The 22,264-nt window shown below is 34.7% G+C and overlaps 1 pseudogene; it reads right to left on the bottom strand.

Annotated features, from left to right (window-relative positions):
- Positions 1–9,464: 9,464 nt before the first annotated feature.
- On the bottom strand, positions 9,465–10,302 carry LOC120144434 (annotated as a pseudogene).
- Between the last annotated feature and the right edge of the window lie 11,962 nt (positions 10,303–22,264).

A 22,264-nucleotide genomic window follows, 5' to 3' on the forward strand; every position in this document is an offset into this window, starting at 1 on the left:
TGGTTAGAAATTATCTATTTGGTGTGATTAAATTTAATCATTATTACATCATTTACTTCATGATTAGATATATGACCAATTTTTCCATTTCACATTAAATATGAATATTGATTATGAAACTAATGGCTAACGTTTCTCTTGCTTGTGATCTTAGCAGCTTATATTATATATAATCAATTGGCTAAATGATTTCAAAACCTTGTTTAAATTCTTTAAAATGTCTTTTTGATTTAACAAAAAGGGGGAGAAGTTAAATGTGTTTTAGATGATAAATGGGAGAAGTGTTAGTGTTAAAGTAAGGGGGAGTAATTTCAAAACTTGATTTCAAAATCTTAAAATTACTAAAATGTTTTGTTATATCAAAAAGGGGGAGATTGTTGAAAACATTTTGATATTTCGATATAACAAATTAAGTTAAATGAATTTTAAGATTTTCCAAATGATTTTCTAAGTATATTCGATAGAATTATTCGAATATCAAAACATTACTCCAAATATTTCAAAGATCATTTTTAATCCTTACTCAAAGTGTAAAATTAAGTTTTAATCTTAAAACAATTTCAAAATAATTTTACAAAGTATTTCGAACCATATCAAAGCCAAAAATTCCAGATTGTTCAGAGGGAACCGATTCCCCCCCCCAAGGGGGTACCGATTCCCCCCTGAATGGTTTGGCTCCGAGAATTCCAGTATGCTCGGAGGGAACCGATTCCCCCCCAGGGGGTACCGATTCCCCCCTTGTATAACGGTCGAAATATTTGAATTTTACACTTAGAGAACCGATTCCCCCCTCGCTCCAAACTTTTTTATTAATTGTTTTCACACTAAAACGGCTATATTATTTTCTCTAATCATCCCCAACGTTCAGAAGTGATTCAAGGTGTATTTAAGCAAGCTTAGAAGCCATTGATCAATAACAAGAAACATCAAGCAATTAGAATCAAGAGAGAATCAAAGAGAAAGCATCAAACCTCAAGTTTGAGCATTTCAAGCCTATTTTTCATTCAATATTCATTTTTCTTTCAAGAACACTTATTGTGCTCAATTGTATTTATTCTTGAGTGTTCTTTCTTTATTCTAGAATTGTGCAAACATATTTGCCTTGTGAGGTTTTTCTTGTAAGTTTGCAAATTTGTATTTCTCTTTGAGAAAAGAGTGTTCTCGAGAATTGGGGTATATTCTTGAGGGAGTTGTAAGGTTATCTCTTTGGCCTCAAAAGAAAGAACAAATCAGTGAATTTGTTGGAAAATCCTTAGTGTGGATACCTAAGGTAGTGGACGTAGACTTTGGTTGATAAAGTCGAACCACTCTAAATCGCTGTGCAATTTCTTTCAATTTTCTGCAAAACCTTCCACAAAAATCTTTATTGCCAATTCACCCCCCTCTTGGCCGATTCAGTCAATCGATTAACTCAACATAATGCAAAGTGAATTCGAGATGAGCATGATGAGGGAGCTCTCATTTTTCTTAGGACTCCAAATCAAGCAAAGAAAAGATGGCATCTTCATCAATCAAGCTAAGTACGTCAAGGGTATGCTCAAGAGGTTTGGACTGGAAAATGGGAAACCTCATGTCACTCCAATGAGCTCATCAACAAATCTTGACAAAGATGAAGAAAGTAAATGTGTGGATGTTAAATTATATAGGTAAATGATTGGAACTTTGCTTTATCTAACCGCAAGTAGACCAAACATTATTTTTAGTGTTTGCTTATGTGCTAGATTTCAATCATGTCCTAAGGAATCACATTTACTAGATGTTAAGAGGATCTTTAGATACCTTAAGGACTCTCCTAGTTTAGGACTTTGGTATCCTATAGACTCTAGCTTTAGCTTGCATGCCGTCTCTGATGCGGATTATGGAGGATGCAAATTAGATAGGAAAAGCACCTCTGGTACTTGCCAATTCCTTGGAAATATGCTGATTTCTTGGTTTTCAAAGAAACAAAATTTTGTTACATTATCTACCACACTGAAGCGGAATACATTTCAGCCGGTAGTTGTTGTGCACAAGTTTTATGGATGAAACAACAACTTTATGAAACAACAACTTTTTGATTATGAAATTGAAGTAGGTACCATTCCTATCAAGTGTGACAATACTAGTGCTATTTATCTCACTAAAAATCCCATCCAACACTCTAGAACTAAGCACATTGAAATTAGACATCACTTCATTAGAGACCATGTCACTAAAAAAGATGTAGTTCTAGAATTTGTTGATACTTTACACCAATTAGCAGATATCTTTACAAAACCTTTAGACAAAGAAAGATTTTGGACACTTAGGAGAGAATTAGGTTTAACTGACTTATCTTCACTTAGTGTTTAAAATAATTTTAGCCCTTTTAAATTAGATTTGAAAATTTGAAAATGCTTATAAAATAACATTTTTGAATGCATTCCATGCTAATAGTTAGGGGGAGTTTATGATATTTGGTGAGAATTAATTATATGTTCAAATTTAGTTTAAAGATAAAATTGAGTTATTGAACATGATTAATTTTCAACATATGAGTTGCCAATACCACTAGAGCTAAATTATTTAGCATTTTAAGTGTTTAAAACGGATTTTTGACATTTTTGTGCATAATGCATCGATACACTATGAATGTGCATCGATGCATCTCTTTGAATGTGCATCGATACATCATGAAGATGCACCGATGCACTCATTGAATGTGCATCGATATATCATGAAGATGCACCGATGCACTCCTTGAATGTGCATCGATGCATCTGTCGGGTGTTTGGTTAAAAACCCTATTTCTTTTTCATTTTCTCAAACACTCTTAAACACTCCCAAGCCGTCGTTCGTCCCTCTCTCTCTCTAAACACTACATTTGCCTCAAATCAACGTATTTTTGATGGATTTCAATTGTTTTTCAACTCCAAATCCTGATTGTATCATTAAATCGTGCAAAACAACATCATATTCCCCTCAATCCAAATTTTTCAAGGTAATATTTCAAAACCTCTGTTTTATTGATTTATGAACTTAGAATTAGTTTTGATTAGTTCTAGGATGAACATTACATCGGGCATTGATTGTTTAGTGTTTAGAAACTAGATTCTATAATCAATTTCATCAAAAACACTAAATTTTTCAAGAATTTTCAAGAATTTTGAAATAAAAAAAAATCGAGAATCTTAATTTAATTTTAAATTTGATGTTTTTTTTTCATTATGTTGATTTGAAAACTACACATTGATTTTTCAAACTTTGTTTTCAAAATTTTTCAAAAACTTTGCCCATTAGGATTCGGTTTAGAGAACCTTGAATTATTGCAGACTCAAATGAGTTTTGGGATTGATTATATTGCATACATGTTTTTCAATTTGCAGGTTACCTATCACATTCCATTCCTTAAATCATGTCTAATCCAAAATAACCTAGGTCCTTTTCAAGTCGATATAACTGCCCTCCTATTCCTCCTCCACCACAAAATCCAAACCCAAACGAACCCGAGTTAACCATTCTTAACTCTTGCTTCAACCAACCCAGTCGTCGTAGAGTTGATTTATATGATAGGTTCGTTAGTCATTTTCAATCCTACAAAATTCGAGAGGAACGTATCCCTTCTATTCAAGCAATGGAAGATATTAACTTTACTTATCTCCCTGTTCTTCGTTCCTGGAAATTTAATAAATTGTGTCAAATTCAGCCCATTGTCTATCAACAATTAGTTCGCATTTTTTACTCAAATGCAATATGTGTTCAAAATGCTACTCAAGACGCTACCATAGGTATACGATCCTATCTCTTAGGAGAAGTCCTTTTTATCAATTCAAAAACAATTGATGATGTTTTCGGTTTAGATGATGATGGGATAGATAATGAAAAAGATCTTCTGGCTACTCCCTAAGTCTAATGATATGTTAGTACCTTACGAACTATCACGATCGTTTCCTTCATTTGATGATTTCTGGTGGTTTAGACCATTCGGGGTAGGTACTCCAAACTTAGAGTCATAGATTTATGGTGGATACATTGTATCCAATAATAAGAAAATTAATTGCCATAGATTATCTTTGGTGAACTTGTCGATACCGTAAACGTCATTCCCTCCAAAAATGTAGAAACCTTAGTTTACAGTTGTCTTCTTTCTAATCTTTTTATCAAGTTAGGTTTTAAGGTCTCGGTTGACTTTCCCATGCCTCTCCAAAACCAAATCAACCTAACTTCCTTAAAGAAAGCCGGATGGAAATAAAGAGGTTCAACAGCTTATGCAAGATATTGACGAGGAAATACCCGATGATGATCCTCCGGAACCGGAACCAGCACCGCAAGAGGAACAAATGCCTCCATACTTTCGGTCATTCATGGAGACATTAGATCTCAGGTTTGCATCTATCGAGTCCCAGTTATCCTTTATGGGGGTTCAACAATGGGAGATGAACGATCGTTTAGATGCGCTCACACTTAAGATGCGAGCACGTTATCCTCCTCCTCCTGATCCTCCGATGGAGTAGATCTTTTCTTGCCATGCTTTCTTGGATTTAGAACTTGGATTGATAAACATTTTGATGTTCTTGGATATTTTGATTTTGGATGATTATATGTTTGGATTTATGTTTTGGATGCTTGGATATTTGAACTTAATACATATTTGGTGTGTTTGAATTTTTATCTTAATTTTTGCATTATTTAGACATATATGACCAATTCTCTATTACACAATTTTTTTATGAATATTGAATTATGAAACTAATGGCTGACCTTTCTCTTGATTGTGATCTTAGCAGCTTAAGCTATATTTACTAAAATCAATTGGCTGGAATTTTCCTTTTCTTGTTTGAAATCCTTTTAGAGTCTTTTTGATTTAACAAAAAGGGGGAAAAGATGTATTATAGTCATAGAAAAGGGGAGTAATTTTCAAATTTGATTTCAAAAATGATTTTCTTAAAAATCATAAAATTACTCAGATGTTTTGTTATATCAAAAAGGGGGAGATTGTTGAAAACATTTTGATGTTTCGATATAACAAACTAAGATAAATGAATTTTAAGATTTTATAAAAGATTTTCTAAGTATTTGATATAATTATTCGAATATAAAAATATTACTCCAAGTCTTTCAAAGTTCAATTTCAATCCTTACTGAAGTATAAAGTTGTGTTTTATACTTAAAATATTTTTGAAACAATTTTCACAAAGTATTTCGAATAAAAAACGAGCCAAAAATCAATTTTGTGAAGGGATGCACCGATGCACTCATTGATGCATTGATGGACACACAATTTCGAATGCATTTTATGCATCAATGCACTGCCATGCATCGATGCATTTAGGTTTTTATGAAAACATCGAATGCATTTTATGCATCGATGCACATACTATGCATCGATGCACTAAGGCTTGTTTGAAACATCGAATGCATTTTATGCATTGATGCACCCTTAGTGCACCGATGCACTAAGTGTTCCAACGGTCGAAATATTTGAATTTTACACTTGATGCATCGATGCACCTTGACTATGCATCGATGCACACACGCTCCCAACTGATTTTATTAATTGTTTTCACACTTAAACGGCTCTATTGACTCCATTAATCATCCCCAACGTTTAGAATCAATTGAAGGAGTATTTAAACAAGCTTAGAAGCCATTGATCAACAAGAAGAAATAACAAGAAACAAGAATCAAGAGAGAATCAAAGAGAAAGCATCAAACCTCAAGTTTGAGCAATTTCAACCCAAATTTCATTCAATATTCATCCTTGCTTTCAAGAACACTTATTATGCTCAATTTTATTATTCTTGAGTGTTCTTTTTTTGTTCTAGAATTGTGCAAACATCTTGCATTGTGAGGATTTTCTTGTAAGTTTGCAAAATTTGTATTATTCTCTTTGGGAGAGTGTCTCAGAATTTGGGGTATAATTCTTGAGGGATTTGTAAGGTTACTATTTGTCCTCAAAAGAAAGAAAAATTATTGAATTTGTGGACAATCCTTAGTGTGGATAGCTAAGGTAGTGGACGTAGACTTTGGTTGAGAAAGTCGAAACACTCTAAATAGCTGTGCAAATATTTTTAATTTTCTGCAAAAGCATCCACCAAATTTTTAATTACCAATTCACCCCCTCTTGGCTATATTCGTCGATCGATTAACTCAACAATCTAGAAGGATATTGAATATCCAATTAATTTGAGAACATATACCATTTGAAATAATGTGGCGATAGTATTGGAATGTCTGACACACTTTTTAATCTAGATGTGAAGAATATAAACCCAAAAGGGCTCACTAACCATTCTAAACTACTTATTCTAAATTCTAAAGACTAATATTTTTTAATCCTAACATCAAGGGCTAAATTCTCTAGCTACGTCTCTGATAAAAAACAGGGAGATATGAAGTAAAAATAAATTTAAAGGCTCTAACTCATTTAACATCTAGAACAAAGGAAGTCTCATTCTGAAAATTTTAATTTTATTAAGTAAAATATTAATAACAAAATAATTTTTAGCGAATGTGAAATTAACTTAGAAAAGAAAAATAGGTTTGTCTAACATCTATGATAAATCGAATTTCCTTTAAGAAACATTTTTTATTAAAAAATAGTTAGCATTTTATATGATATCAAAATGAAACCAGTAGAATTTAGCTTGCCTAACATCTAAGACAACGGAACTCTCCTTAAAAATATTTATTATTTTTTATGACAAAATAAAAATAAGTATGTAAATTCAAGAATACTATTTATCAAGTAAAAAAATATGTATCAATTATATATATAACCAATAAGGTATGAATGTTAAGTATTTGGACCAAAATGCAAATGAAGTAAATTACATGCACTAGTAACAAAATAAAGCTCATAAATAACATGGAGGGCTAAATGGAGTAAAACATAATATAAAGGTAAAATTTAAAATAAGCGGAAAAGCAAATGCTGGAATTTAAAAGGACGGAAATGTAACTGAAATTTAAATGGCAAAAACTTAAAGGGTGGAAATGTAAATGATAGGAAAATAAAGTACTAAAATGTAAAAAATAGAAGAAAAATAAAGTTAGGAGATTAGTATTTTAAATTTTAACCCGGACCGTAATAATGCAGATATTACTCCGGGGCGGGTCAGCGCGAGATTTTACAATGGTTCGAATGAAAAAAAATTAAAGTAAGCAGTTAGTAGTGTTAGAAAAATAAAAAAACGAAAAAAACTTAGCGGTTAGTGGTTGATAGCATTAGATTTTAACCCGGACCGTAATAACATGGATCGTACTCCAGGATTGATCATCATGAGGTCGTATGATGATTTGAATACAAGAAATTAAAAGTTAATAAGTTAGAAAGTTAGTAATTAGTAATTAGTAATTAGTAATTAGTAATTAGTAATTAGTAATTAGTAATTAGTAATTAGTAATTAGTAATTAGTAATTAGTAAATTAGAAAGAAAGAAAGATGAAAATAAAAGAAATGAAAGACTAAGGACCTAAACCTTGAATATCCCATACTTAAAAAAAGGTGAACTCACATGTCATGATTCCCATTTTTCTTTGGTCATTTCCGTCAAAACCTAAGGGTACGTTTAATTCACGGAATAAAAGATTATCAGTGTGAATAAAAGATTACCAGTGACAATAAAAGATTACCAGTGGGAATAAAAGATTACCAGAGAATAGGATTACTGAGAATGTTGTATTTTGTGTTTGGTTGATTTAACAGGAATGTAAGATTATATTGTTTGGTAAAGGAATAAAAAATTATTGGAATATATATTTGACCAAATTATCCTTATTATATATTTATTTTTTAACAAGTTGAATTTTACTATAATATTACTATAATTAATTTATATATTTTCTTTAAAAAATTTAAATTCATAAAATTTATATAATTTTTTTACAAAATTAAAAAGATAAATAGGTTTAATGAAATAGTAAAATTTTATTTTAACCCCAAAACTTCATATAAAATTTTAATTATAGATTTTTTTTGTAAACCTAAAATAGTTTATGGATAAATTTGTAATTTAACCTTCGTAGAATTTTTATTATTCAACGGTAAAAGAAGGATATTTTTGAAGAAATTTTTTTAAGGGCATTTTAGTCCAAAACGCCGGTAATTCAACAATACCTAAGGGAAGGGAGGTAATCACATTCCCGGTAATATACCCCAAAAAATCTACTGTTGATAATAAAGATTATCGGGAATGAGATTACCAACCAACCAAATGAGGGAATGAGGATTCTATTCCCCGATAATACAACATTCTTTGAATCAAAAGGGGCTTAAATGACTTCCTTTTGTGCCATGCTTTCAAAACACAATGGGTGATCACAAACAGAACTAGACGAGTCGCCCTCCTCTGGTGATGGTTCACTCTATCGACCCTCAAATAGAGCACGCTTCAACTTTCTTTTCCTATCCCAACTAAGGCAAACTCTAAGATCATTTTCTCTTATTTTGGTTCTAACTTTATTTTTCTCTTAAAAAACGAAAAAAGAAGAAAAAATATTGAAGATCTGAAAATGAAGAAGGAAGCCTTGAAATATCTATGCTCGTATTGCCTTCTTTTTTAAAAAATAAGAGACCAATCTACACTATGTTTTTTCTTTCGAAAAAGAAAAAATGACCTTAAAAGAAAAGTCAGATAACTTTGAAAATTTTAGGGTTTCTATTGCTTGGTTTTCCATCAGGGTAAAGAAAAGATTAGAATGAAGTACTTGGGTGAAAAGGGAACCGTTCGATTGAGCCTCTGTGGATGATCATGGGGCTGTCACGAGCATGCATGATGTTTCAATGGCTGCTGTATTTCTAATAAATGGGTATTGGGTTGTATTAGGAAGTGAGCATAATAGAGAATATACATAGGAAAGTATGTTGTATTCTTCATATCAGCTGGTACTTTATATTTATACAAGAAGATTAGACTCTCATCAGCTCCACTAACCGTCTAACAAACTAACAACCTCAGCATAACCAATCTTAACAGTCTAACTGCCTCCTTATGCACACGTGCTGCATTGATAGTAACCTAACATTCCCCCTAGTTTTTCTTTTCTCCTCTTTGACTACAATCTAACATTCCCTCTACTTTTCCTTCTTAATGAAAAGATGAACACTTGAATCGGAAGTGCCGATGCTTCCTTCCGTTCGATTTGAATCAAAGTGCCGATGCTTCCCTCCGTTCGACTTGAATCGGAAGTGACGATGCTTCCTTCCGTTCACTTGAATCGGAAGTGTCGATGTTTCATTCCGCTCGATTTGAATCGGAAGTGCCGATGTTTTCTTCTGTTCGATTTGAATCAGAAGTGACGATGCTTCCCTCTGCTTGACTTGAATTGCAAGTGCCGATGCTTCTCTCCGTTCGACTTGAATCGGAAGGGTCGATGCTTCCCTCCGTTCGACTTGAATCGATGCAAACTTTGATGAATGAACAAACAAAAAAAAAAAAAACCTATCTATACAACAATGTGAAACAAACCAACACCAGCAACATCATTGAAACATTTGGTCTGCATCACCACAAAGTAAGTTGAACACAATACCCTTGAGGCCGAAAAGCTGTTGAATCAACAGGCAACCCAAGCTCTTACTGTATCGTGACCGTCCTGTAGATTATATGCACGAAGCTTGTGGCCCAAACTGATTCCCATACCTTCATGCCCACGAAGGTATACCAAAACACCCCTGCCAGCAGCCTCGATCTGTTTCATTGGAAGGCCAAGCTGATTCCCATAGTCGTATCTAGTGGATCCAAATATGTCTCCCGTGAGGTATTCCGTGCGAACCCTAACAAGAATATCTTATCCATCTCCAATCTCACCCTTAACCATAGCTATATGCTCAATCCCATCCAATATTGACTTGTAACAATAGGCCGTGAATGGCCCCCACATAGTTGGTATCCAAGCCACACCACCGAGATCAGTTAATTTATCCCTCTTTCTCCTATATCTGATTAAATCAGCAATGGATACAATTTTTAAGTTTTTCCACTCAGTAATTTGATGAAGCTTTGGTAATCTAGCCATGGATCCATCATTATCGACAACCTCGTAGAGAACTGCAACAGGGTCTAGCCCAGCTAGCATTGCAAGATCAACAGAAGCTTTAGTATGCCAAGCCCTTTTCAGGATCCCTCATTCCCTGTACTTCAGTGAGAAAATGTGACCCGGGCGGTTGAAATCCTCTGGATTAGAATCTCCAAAAGCAAGGGCCAACATTGTTGTTGCTCTATTATGAGCTGATACACCATGTTTTGCGTCTACTGTAATTGTGAATGCAGTGCGGAGTTTCTCTTCATTTTCTCTTTGGTTCACCATCAAAGGAAGTTGCAGTCTCTCTAGATCTTCCTCTAGCATGCTCGGTTCTTCTGGAGCATCATCTTCCAAATCGGCCCATCGAATAGGCGTCTCGGAGATCTTTTTGGTTTCTTGAGGCGTTGGTGCCTCGGCGGAGGTGAAAGTCGAAGTGGTCGAGTTAGCAGCGGTTTCAGCTATGAAGTTGTAGAAACTAATGGAATAAATGAGAAGTTGTATAATCCATGGCAACTGAGTCAGCAGTTTGCTGACTAGACCCATTGTGCACCATGAGTGAAGAACCAGAGAGAAAGAAAGTTTAGAAGCGTGAAACTAAAATTCCCAGGACTTTGGCGAAAGATACCATATTAGGAAGTGAGCGTAATAGAGAATATACACAGTAAAGTATATTCTATTCTTCATATATGCTGGTACATTATATTTATACAAGAAGATTAGACTCTCATCAGCTCCACTAACCGTCTAACAATCTAACAACCTCAGCATAACCAATCCTAACAGTCTAACTGCCTCCTCATGCACACGTGTTGCATTGATAGTAATCTAACATAATGAATTTTATTTGGGATATAGATTGGGCCTTGGATACATATCATTTGGGTTTGGCAGATTTGGGTAGTGTAATTTGGACAAGTGGGTATTTTTATTTTGGATTTGGTTTAATATTTTGGTATTTTTTTTAATTTTGGGTTATACATTTTACCACAAACACACCGTCATCCAATTTGAATGAACCCAATTAAGCAAACACAAGCTACCAATGTCCCTAATGCCACTTGAATTAATTTGAAATCAATTTACAAATGTTTTCAAATTGGTTCTCGGTCTCTTTTAATTTAATTTAAATTATTATGACAAAATTAGAGTATGACAACATTTGAAACTAATCCTATTAATTTCAACTCTTTTCTATTGATTCTTTAGTATTTATGGATGACATCTTTGAATTGCTTGTCATTTGTAAATAACATCCCCAAACAAAATTGATGACTCTCTACAATTGAGTTGTAAACAAGATATCTTCTTCTTCTTCTAGCACCATCTTCATGTTCATCATCATTTAAGCCAATCAAATTCCTGTGGTCATCATTGTCATAGTGATCAATATCATTCTCACCTATATCTTCTGTAACTCATGTATTTCCTCCTTTATCTTCTTCCTCATCATGGATCTCAATTTTCCATCGTAGCACTATCATTTTCAATAGCAACATGTTTCTTACATTTCTTAACATATTTATCATTGATCTTTTTTAACTTTTCCTTGATAGATTATAGTTCATCATCACCTTCACCATCAGATAAATATGACACATTTATAAAATATGCATTTCGAAGGGAAAATTCTATGTTAATGATCAATCAAAATTTAAACTAAGCAAAACCTAAAGCTATATCATCTCGATTGAATTCTTCTACTTTATTTATTTTTCATCATTTCCCATTTCCCATTTATTATTTATTATTTTATTACTTTCATTATTTTTTAAACCCCCTTTTTACTTTTGTAGTTAAAATCCAAGGACCGAAAAAAGAAAATTATTCAGACTTTCTTAGTTCATGTGGATCGATTTTTTGATGCTTGTCAATCATCATCGAGAAAAACATCTACCGATACAGTATCATCGTCCTCTGATTAATCATGGACGAAGAGTACACTTTCGACCTGTCTTCAATAGCACTACAAAAAACACCACAACACCCATAATCTGGACTGATGTTGAACCCGTTGGGCTACATCCCAAGCCCGTCAGTTTACTTGTCGAGCCGGCAGGGTTATATATTAAGCTCGTCCATTTACATGTCAAGCCTGTCAGGTTATATACCGAGCTCCTATAGACCCAACATTTGTTTCATATACATCATATCAAACGAGTGGTGCTCCACCACCAACATCACAACTGTATACATTCTGTCGGAACCGTCTTTCGGTTGGGCATGGAATTGGGTTTCGACTTGAAATATTTGGGTTAGAGTCGCCACCGACCATTTTAAAACGAATTTAGGTGGGTCGGACACCATCTTACCTGATCTACGTTTTACCAGAAATGTGTCGGGCTCGGGAGTCGGTTACGGTCAAGGAAGGATTAACACCCTTGAACATCCCTTTAAGTACCAATTAATTTGCCGATTGTCTTCAATTGCGAAAATTCAAAATTTAAATTTAAATTTAAAATATTCGATTCGAATTACTTACCTCTGATTGGTTGGAATTACTACCGAAAAAAGTCAAAAATATTTGATTCAAACATACCCAATTCAACAACATGCATCAAAATTATTATTCAATTCTTAATTAAGACAAAAGAAATAATTATTGAATCATCAAATTATTCCCTATAGTCCAATTACGGATAAGAATAATTAATGTGAGTGTCTAGGTGTCAAAATAAAGGCCAATTAAACCAATTAATTATAATATGAGTTCATAACACTAATTTTCTAACCTAACAAATGAATTAATCGAATAACAAATTGTTTAAAGAATTATAATCAATTTATTAATCAAACATGAAAATTAATTCCGTTAATTACTATCCTCGTAAAAGTAGTTAACACCCTAATAATCAAATTAATGCCACAATTACAACTCAATCGTGTAAACTAATGCCAACGTGAACCAAAATCTACTAATTAGCTTTTTACCTATAAATTGAAAATATGCTCACTACATGTATGAAATTCATAAACAATTACTAGCTTATCTATTCCAAGCAAGTCGGCCATGGGAATCAAAGCCAAAAATTACAAATAACATGCCAAAACCAAATTAATTAATTGAAACAAACCTTTAATTAATCCACTAAAATTCAACCACCAATTTCACACATTAATCACGTTAGTCCAGTGGGCTAACCAAGGAAATAAGTCATCTAGCCACATGTTTCAAAATTAAATTAAAAAAATATTTTAAAAAATCATGTAATTGAGGGCAGAATGAATTTTATTGATATCACCACTTAAACATCGATCAACATAGGAATCTTGAAAAAACCACGTTTAGTCAAGTAGATTAACCACAAATAGAAAAACATTAAACCAAAAGCGTGCAGGTATACAAAGAAAATAATTTCGATTCTGTTACCTTCTTCAAGTTTGAAAATTCAATATTGAACGCTAGCTCATTCAAGACTTAAAAGTTCGTTCGCCACTTGCTTTTATTTTACCTCCCTTGATCTATAGAGCTCTTTCTTTTTCTTTTCACAGATTTCTCTTCTCAACATTCTGTGTTTTTTTGCTATTTTTCTTTTCAGAAATTTTCCTGCCCTTTACAAGGTGTGAAGATGGGTTTAAATAGGGATGTATGAGAGATGATGGTGAGATTTCAAATTGTATGGGATTCTTGGGGAAGTTGAGTTATAGTGGGATATTGGATTTCATGGGATATGGTGGTTGTTATTTGAAAAGATATGGTGGTGGAAGAGTCCTCCTAGGAGAGGAACTCTTGCTAGTTCTAGTTTTTGGAAAAAACAAATAATAAGAAAATGGGTGTCTACAGTTGCCCCTCTTTGTTCTTTTTTGTGGAACAAAAAATAGGACAAAGATAAAAAGACACAAATTTTCGTTCAGTGGAGTTGAAGAATAACTCCCCGTCGTATTGAGTTGCGGATGGCTCATCCGTCGCGAAGTTGAGTCCATCTTGAAATGATATGGAATTGAAACCGTAGTTCGGAATCAGGATGTGGCTTTAAATTGCAGTCCACTTGGGTCTTCTTCTCAGTTTAAAGACCTTGGTTAGAAATTCGACTGGAAAGTAGTTTCTTGACTCCACCATGTGGTTGATAGGCCCTCGAGCTGAATGAAATCGAACTCAAAAAGTATTTGTTGACATATAGCTTTTCTCGACTTAAGCTATGCTGCTGGAAAAACGGTTTATTGTCACAAAGGCATGGTTAACTCAGGTCTTCTTCTCGACTTGAAAACCTCGATTGCAGCCGAACAGTAGAGTGATTCAGGTGTCATCGATATGAATAGAATCAAACTCGACAATTTATTGATAGATAACCCTTCTTGCCTTGAGCTATACTGTAAATTTGGTTTGCCTCTGAGCTGAGTGTAATCGAACTTGAAGGTCTTCGGTAGGCAGATAACCCTTCTCGACTTAAGCTATGCTACAAATGATGTGCCTTGGAGCTGAGCGTAGTAGAACTTGAAGGTCTTTGGTGACAGACAACCCTTCTAGCCTTGAGTTATACTATAAATGATGTGCCCTCAAATCTGAGTGTAATCGAACTCGAGGGTCTTTGATAGATAACCCTTCTCAACTTAGGCTATGCTGCAAATGATGTGCCTTGGAGCTGAGCGTAGTTGAACTCGAAGGTCTTTGGTAGGCAGATAACCCTTATGGAATTAAGTTGTTCTACAGATGATATGCCTTGGATCTGAGCATAGTTGAACATGAAGGTCTTTTGGTGACAGATAACCCTTCTAGCCTTGAGTTATGATGTAAATGATGTGCCCTTGAAGCTGAGTGTAATCGAACTTGAGGTTCTTTGGAAGATAGCCCTTCTAGACTTAAGCTATACTGAAAATAATATGCCTTGGAGCTGAGCGTAGTCGAACTCGGAGGTCTTTGGTTGGTAGATAACCCTTCTCGACTTAAGTTATGATGCAAATAATATGTCTTAGAGCTAAGCGTAGTCGAACTCGAAGGTCTTTTGGTCACAAATAACCCTTCTAGCCTTGAGTTATGCTGTAAATGATGTTCCCTTGAAGCTGAGTGTAATCGAACTCGAGGGTCTTTGGCAGAGCCTTATCGACTTAAGCTATGCGCAATGATGTGCCTTGGAGCTGAGCGTAGTCGAACTCGAAGGTCTTTGGTTGGCAGATAAACCTTCTCGACTTGAGTTATGCTATAAATGGTATGCCTTGGAGCTGAGCGTAGTCGAACTCGAAGGTCTTTGATGACAGACAACCCCTGAGTTATGCTGTCGATAGGTTTTTTTTTTCAAAATGGCTTCCCTTCACAGGTCTTAGCTGGTCATAATTCTCTAGGTGGTTCCCCTAAGCAGGTATGAACCAAGTAATGTGATTTTTGGATGACTCCCCTTCACAGGAAAGTCCACTGATAAATTCTACCAGCCGGATATCTTCCGTCTTGGAATTGAAATCTGGCTTGAAAACGTCAATCGGGATCTAGCCACTCTTCGTTGAGTTAATCTGAACTGGACACTTTCTGAACCGGTTCTCGAACTCATCTGAAGTTGATTATCAATCTTTCAATCTATCGAATTGGTTGAGGTGTATCTTCTTGCTGCTGAGTTAAGCAACCACCATCAATCTTTAAAGGTTCTTTTGAATCGAGTATCCTTCATCTCGAAGTCGAAACCTGACTCTAAAATCTGTAAAAAATCATGTATGCAAAAAATAATAAATTTGATGCTCTTAAGTATGCCTAAGATGCATGCAACATGAATGAGTTATGTTTTAGCTCTTGGATTGGAGTCCCGTGCCAAGCTTTGGCTTTACAGACCTTTCATATCTGAGACTGTCCTATTTGAAAATGTTTTTCTCCTTTTTCTTGTTTTAGGAGGGAAAAGGATAAAAATGCTTTAAAATATTACTACTTAATTGAATCAAATTGTAAACATGAGTTCAAAGAATATCTAAGGAATCAATAGCTCTTTTAATGCTTTCAGAGTTATAGCTCTTTCACAAATGTTCAAATGGATGAGTTGACTTTAGGTTGACCTAAGGTTTCATCAATGAAAAGGTCATTTTTTTCGGTTATTGCAAAATGATTTTCTTTGAATTGGCATTTTAATTGGATGCGCACAAAATGACGCAACTAGCTTTATCAATTACTAGACCTTCTATTCGGTTCTCTGAAATCTTCCATTTGTTCAAGTTTGTAAGTTCCTCTAACAAAGGTAGTTCATAAATATCGATCTAAAAATGAAATTCTTGAGTGCTCGTGTGAAGTTGACTATAATAGGTGTTCCTTAACTCCCTTAGTCCATTTTACCGAAACTCCTTATTTAAATTTGCCATTGTCTGGCTAGCTGAATCCATAAAGTTGGGGCGTTTAACCAATTGCTCTAGAGGGACAGCTCTAAGCACCTTTATCAGGTTAGCTAAATCTTATCCATAAAGCTAGAGTGTTTAACCAATTGCCTTAGAGGGACAACTCAAGCTTTATTGCAGAGTATAATCACCTTTATCAGGCTAGCTGAATATTATCCATAAAGATAGGGCGTTTAACCAATTGCTCTAGAGGGACAACTCAAGCTTTATTATCTTATCCATAAAGCTAGAGTGTTTAACCAATTGCCTTAGAGGGACAACTCAAGCTTTATTGCAGAGTATAATCACCTTTATCAGGCTAGCTGAATATTATCCATAAAGATAGGGCGTTTAACCAATTGCTCTAGAGGGACAACTCAAGCTTTATTGTATATATATAATATTATAATATGGGTATACAGGTCCAATTTCTTAAGTTTGTCAAGAAGAACCTGTTATAGTCTACGTTTTTTTTGAAAGTCAAGAAATCTCATCTTTAGAGTTCAATTTCCAAGCAACTAACCTAAACTAGATTTTCCTACTCGACTATTCCATCTGTGAAGATTATTATAATCACCGAAAATCTTAAATAAAAAGCATAGTAATGTCATATGCAAAAGGATTCCCCATGTTGTCAGCATCTTATGAAAGGAAAAGGTTATATTGGTTAATTGTAAGAGCAGGGTACGGTGTTTGAGGGTATATTCTGGGTAAGGTCAAAGTCCTTGTTTTAAATCATGTTACTTTGTCAAAGACCTGTAACTTTGAACCATTTATAGAGTTTCTTAATTCAGTTGATATTCAAAGAATTACAAGTTTGAAAATATGATTCATTGCTCGTCATCATTAAAGTAACATAAATTTATTCAAATGTTCTTATAAAAACTTGAGAAAAAACAAAAAAAAAAAAACAAATTCAAACATAATGCCTTAAATGAAGAAATGATCTCCCATACTTGGATGCCCCCAAGTTGTTAAAGTCGATCCAATTCTAGTTACACATCTTCTGTACGACTCTCTTGAATGCGTAACAATTCTCGATAGTGTGCCCTAGGACACCGTCGTGATATTCACAATGAGCATTCTCATCATACCAATTGGGGTATGGGGGCTTCTTGGGTTCCACCAGATATGGTGACACTACGTGAGTGTCAAGAAGTTGTTGATAGAGTTCTTTGTATGTCATCGAAATAGGGTCGAAATGTTCACTTTCATTCCTAGGTTCTCTGGAATCTTGTTTAGAAGTACCTGACGGTACAACTGCAGTTGATTTTGGGCTGGAGATTGTAACACCTTTACTGAGGTATTTGATGTTGTTAATTTATCTGTGCCTCTCCCTCATAAGAGGTTTCTTACTGGCTTCCTCATCCTTTATCTTGCCTTGCTTTATGGCCGACTCGACCATTTTTCCAGCCATAACCAAGTCTGAAAAGCTTTTTGATGTGATCGCAACCAGGTGTCTGAAGTATGAAGCCTTCAGGGTCTGTACAAAAAGCTTCCAGGCTTCTTTCTCATCCAAGGGTGGATGAACTTGTACAGCCAAAAAACTCTCTATTTTTGTGCATATTGCCTGAAACTCTCGTTATGCTTCTTTTCCATGCTTTGTAACATAACTCGATCTGGCCTTATGTCATTGACATGGTTGTATTGTTCCAAAAATATGACTTGGCCAGGTCCCTCTAGGTCTTGATATTTGATTGGCTTAGCTAGTTGTACCACCAGATGGCTGAACCCGACAGACTCTCCTAGAAGCAGTGGACCAGGAGTTGGTCATTTCCTCCATATCATGTCATCTTTCGGCAGAACATGCTGATGTGAGCGGATGGGCAGTTATTTTTGTCAAACTTCTTAAATTTCAGGGACTTGAATTTTGGAGGAAGAACTAAGTCCGGGACTAGACTGAGCTCTGCGACATCGACTCCAGGGTAGTAATGGTCTCCTTTAACTACCTTCATTTGGTCCTCCAATTGCTTGATTTTCTCCTCCATCTTCTTTGATTTGTCCTCTTCGTCTGAATATGGTATATGATAGTAACCCGGATTATTCTCAGGGTTAAATACAAAGGACGAGGGCTTCACTTTTGCAGTAGATGAGTCCCCTCGAAGTTCCGGTAAGTTTTCAGGTGAGAAAACCACTTGTGGGGTAGGTGGTATAGTTACCCCTTCCGGTGAACCTGCCCCAAGCGCACTGGTCTGTTGTAGGCCAACTAACTTGGCAACGATCTGATCAAACAAAGACTCTTGGTTCTTCATGATTGTATTCAGAGTACTCTGGTTTATCTTGTCTTCAAGTTCTTTATGCAATTTTGCCATGTTCTCATCGATTTTCTCTATTCTTGCTTCCATCTTCTTCTTTTTCAGGCGGGTGTTATGCGGATGAGGTGTGTCCAATGCTTGAGGTAGTGTATCCAGTATGTGTTCCTTTCGATGAGATATGCTTCTATTAGTTAATGCGAATGTAAAGAAAAATAACAAAATGCAAAATATGTCTAAATGCATGATGCATGACATGTTCGAGGCATTGATCCAAAAAATGTGTCTGTTATTGTGAATAATCCTTATTGGGACAAAAGTGTTACGTCTGAAGAGACAAAAAACTTTTTGATGGTATAGATATGGCACAGCTTCTGCCAAGTTGATTCGTCTTCCGTCTTTTTTTCACCGGTTGAATATCCTGTCGAACCATTCTGGTTCCTTTGGCTAAACTTGTGCAGGTGACGAGCTGCTTGCCCCAAAAAAGGTATCGAATGACTACATCTCCGGCTTTCACTCTATGCCAAACTTGTTCCAAACGAAAGTGCCATCGGATCCCTCCATCCGAAGTTTATCGACTTGTTTCTGGAATTCGTTAATAATGGTCTCTAGCTTAGCTAGGGCTTCGCCATCTTGTTCTCGTAGTTTTCGAAAGGACTCTCCGGGTCAGTAACCTTTTCCTCGTCTTGCCCCTACAACCTTTGCCTCGGAGTATTCTTTGACAACGGCTGGGCTTCTGAGTTTTTAATCTCTTTGTATTATAACCCCTTTGTCCATTAATTCAGATTATTCATGTTTAACAAACACGTTTTTGGTGGATCAATACCTCGTTTTAAATGATGCAAACGATGAAAACAAAATAAAAGAGAACAAAAATAAAAATAGTTAGTGAGGTAAATCAAAACAATAATAAAAATGAAAATCCTATCCCACATGATATCTACCCCACATGCTTATTGTTCCTACCCGGACATGATCTCTATCCCGCATGCTAATTTCAAACAAATCCTACATCGCATATTTGTCTAGTTCGCATGCTTTGAACAAAAAGTAAAACAGGAATAAAATCAAAGCAGTCTAGGGTTTGCAATGAGGTTTTGGGGTGGGCACTAATTCCCTGTACTCTCCCAGTTTAGGTTCTAAAAGGGGACCTGAGTTCTTCTTGTTGGTGCCCCCTTGGGCTTGCCAGACCCTTAGTCCTAAGCCCATTACAAGGTTATGTGGACTAAGTTAAACTCAAGAGGAAACATTCTCTTATGCCCGCAAGGTGAATAAATTCACACAAAGACATAAGGTATATGAATCCCGAAGGCTACTTGCTAGGCTCGCACGGTGAATAAATTCACACGAAGGCATCGCTTTCACCCCTGATTAAATAGGGTTCAGAGCTCGGGTATAGAGCATGAGATGATTTTTTTTTCTTCAAAAATCTGAAATCATTGAAAAAATGTTAGTACAACTATTTATTTGAAAAATAATCAAAGATAAATAATTAGAATCGAATAAATAAATTAAAATTTAAACTTTTAATGTTCTCTAAAAAAGACAACTGAAAATTAATTCTGGCCTCACTCAGTTGCCTATCCCCAGTGGAGTCGCCAAGCTATTGGAACCGTCTTTCGGTTGGGCCCGGAATTGGTCTTCGACTTGAAATATTTGGGTTAGAGTCACCACCGACCATTTTAAAGCGAATTTAGGTGGGTCGGACACCATCCTACCTGATCTGCATTTTACCATAAATGTGTCGGGCTCGGGAGTCGATTACGATCAAGGAAGGATTAGCACCCTTGAACCACTCTTTCGGTACCAATTAATTTTCCGATTGTCTTCAATTGCGAAAATTAAAAATTTAAATTTAAATTTAAAATATTCGATTCGAATTACTTACATCTGATTGGTTGGAATTACTACAAAAAAAAGTCAAAAATATTTGATTCAAACATACCCAATTTCAACAACATGCATCAAAATTATTATTCAAATTCTTAATTAAGACCAAAAGAGAGATAATTATTAAATCATCAAATTATTTCTCTATAGTCCAATTACGGATAAGAATAATTAATGTGAGTGTCTAGGTGTCAAAATTAAAGGCCAATTAAAACCAATTAATATATAATATGAGTTCAATAACACTAATTTTCTAACCTAACAAATGAATTAATCGAATAACAAATTGTTTAAAGAATTATAATCAATTTATTAATCAAACATGAAAATTAATTCCGTTAATTACTATCCTCGTAAAAGTAGTTAAGACCCTAATTAATCAAATTAATGCCATAATTACAACAATCGTGTAAACTAATGCCAAAGTGAACCAAAATCTACTAATTAGCTTTTTACCTATAAATTGAAAATATGCTCACGACATGTATGAAATTCATAAACAATTACTAGCTTATCTATTCCAAGCAAGTCGGCCATGGGAATCAAAGGCAAAAATTACAAATCACATGCCAAAACCAAATTAATTAATTGAAACAAACCTTTAATTAATCCATTAAAATTCAACCACCAATATCACACATTAATCACGTTAGTCCAGTGGGCTAACCAAGGAAATAAGTCATCGAGCCACATGTTTCAAAATTAAATTAAAAAATATTAAAAAAAACATGTAATTGAGGGAAAAATGAATTTTATAGATATCACCACTCAAACATCGATCAACATAAGAATCTTGAAAAAACCACGTTTAGTCAAGCAGATTAACCACAAATGGAAAAACATTAAACCAAAAGCGTGCTGGTATACAAAGAAAATAATTTCGATTATGTCACCTTCTTCAAGTCTGAAAATTCAATGTTGAACACTAGCTCATTCAAGACGTAAAAGTTCGTTCGTCATTTGCTTTTGTTTTACCTCCCTCGATCTATAGAGCTCTTTCTTTTTCTTTGCACAGATCTCTCTTCTCAAAATTCTGTGTTTTTTTGCTATTTTTATTTTCATAATTTTTCCTCCCCTTTACAAGGTGTGAAGATGGGTTAAAACAGGGATGTATGAGACATGATGGTGAGTCCAAATTGTATGGGATTCTTGGGGAAGTTGAGTTGTAGTGGGATATTGGATTTCATGGGATATGGTTGTTATTTTAAAAGATATAGTGCTGGAAGAGTCCTCCTAGGAGAGAAACTATTGCTAGTTCTATTTTTTTTGGAAAAAAATAAATAATAAGAAATTGGGTGTCTACACATCCCAATTACAAATGTCATTCTTTTCACAATTTGTGCAATTCTTAGTTAGCGTGAGATTGTTTATCACACACATCCGGATTCATTATTCCATAAGGTCCTTCTTCGACATCGGCTCCTACCCAACAAGGTGAAGCTGATGTCGATGAAGATGATGATTGAAGATGAAGAGCAACCAATAGACAACCATAACCGTAAGGAACATATTCACGAAGATGACATCGTCAATTTATATAATTTTATCTTTTTAATTTTTATATTAATTTATGATATTTAAAGTTTTATTTGGATTAATTTTTTCGATATTTCATATTATATTTGAATTAATTTTTATGTAATATTTTTAATGTTATATTTTGTAAATTATTTTCAAAAAATATATTAAAAACAACATTCTGTAGAACCCGCTTTCCAGGTGGATAACCAGATCATCATAAGACACTTTCTATAGAATGCGCTTTTGCTGAGTGGGATGCAACGTGTGCAAAGCTTGTTGTGTAGAACGCGTCTTATTGCTGTGTAGTAAGAAAGAGTGACACTTTGAAAAGT

Source organism: Hibiscus syriacus, unplaced genomic scaffold, assembly GCF_006381635.1.
Source record: "Hibiscus syriacus cultivar Baekdansim isolate YM2019G1 unplaced genomic scaffold, ASM638163v2 tig00110890_pilon, whole genome shotgun sequence".
NCBI classification, from domain to species: domain Eukaryota; kingdom Viridiplantae; phylum Streptophyta; class Magnoliopsida; order Malvales; family Malvaceae; genus Hibiscus; species Hibiscus syriacus.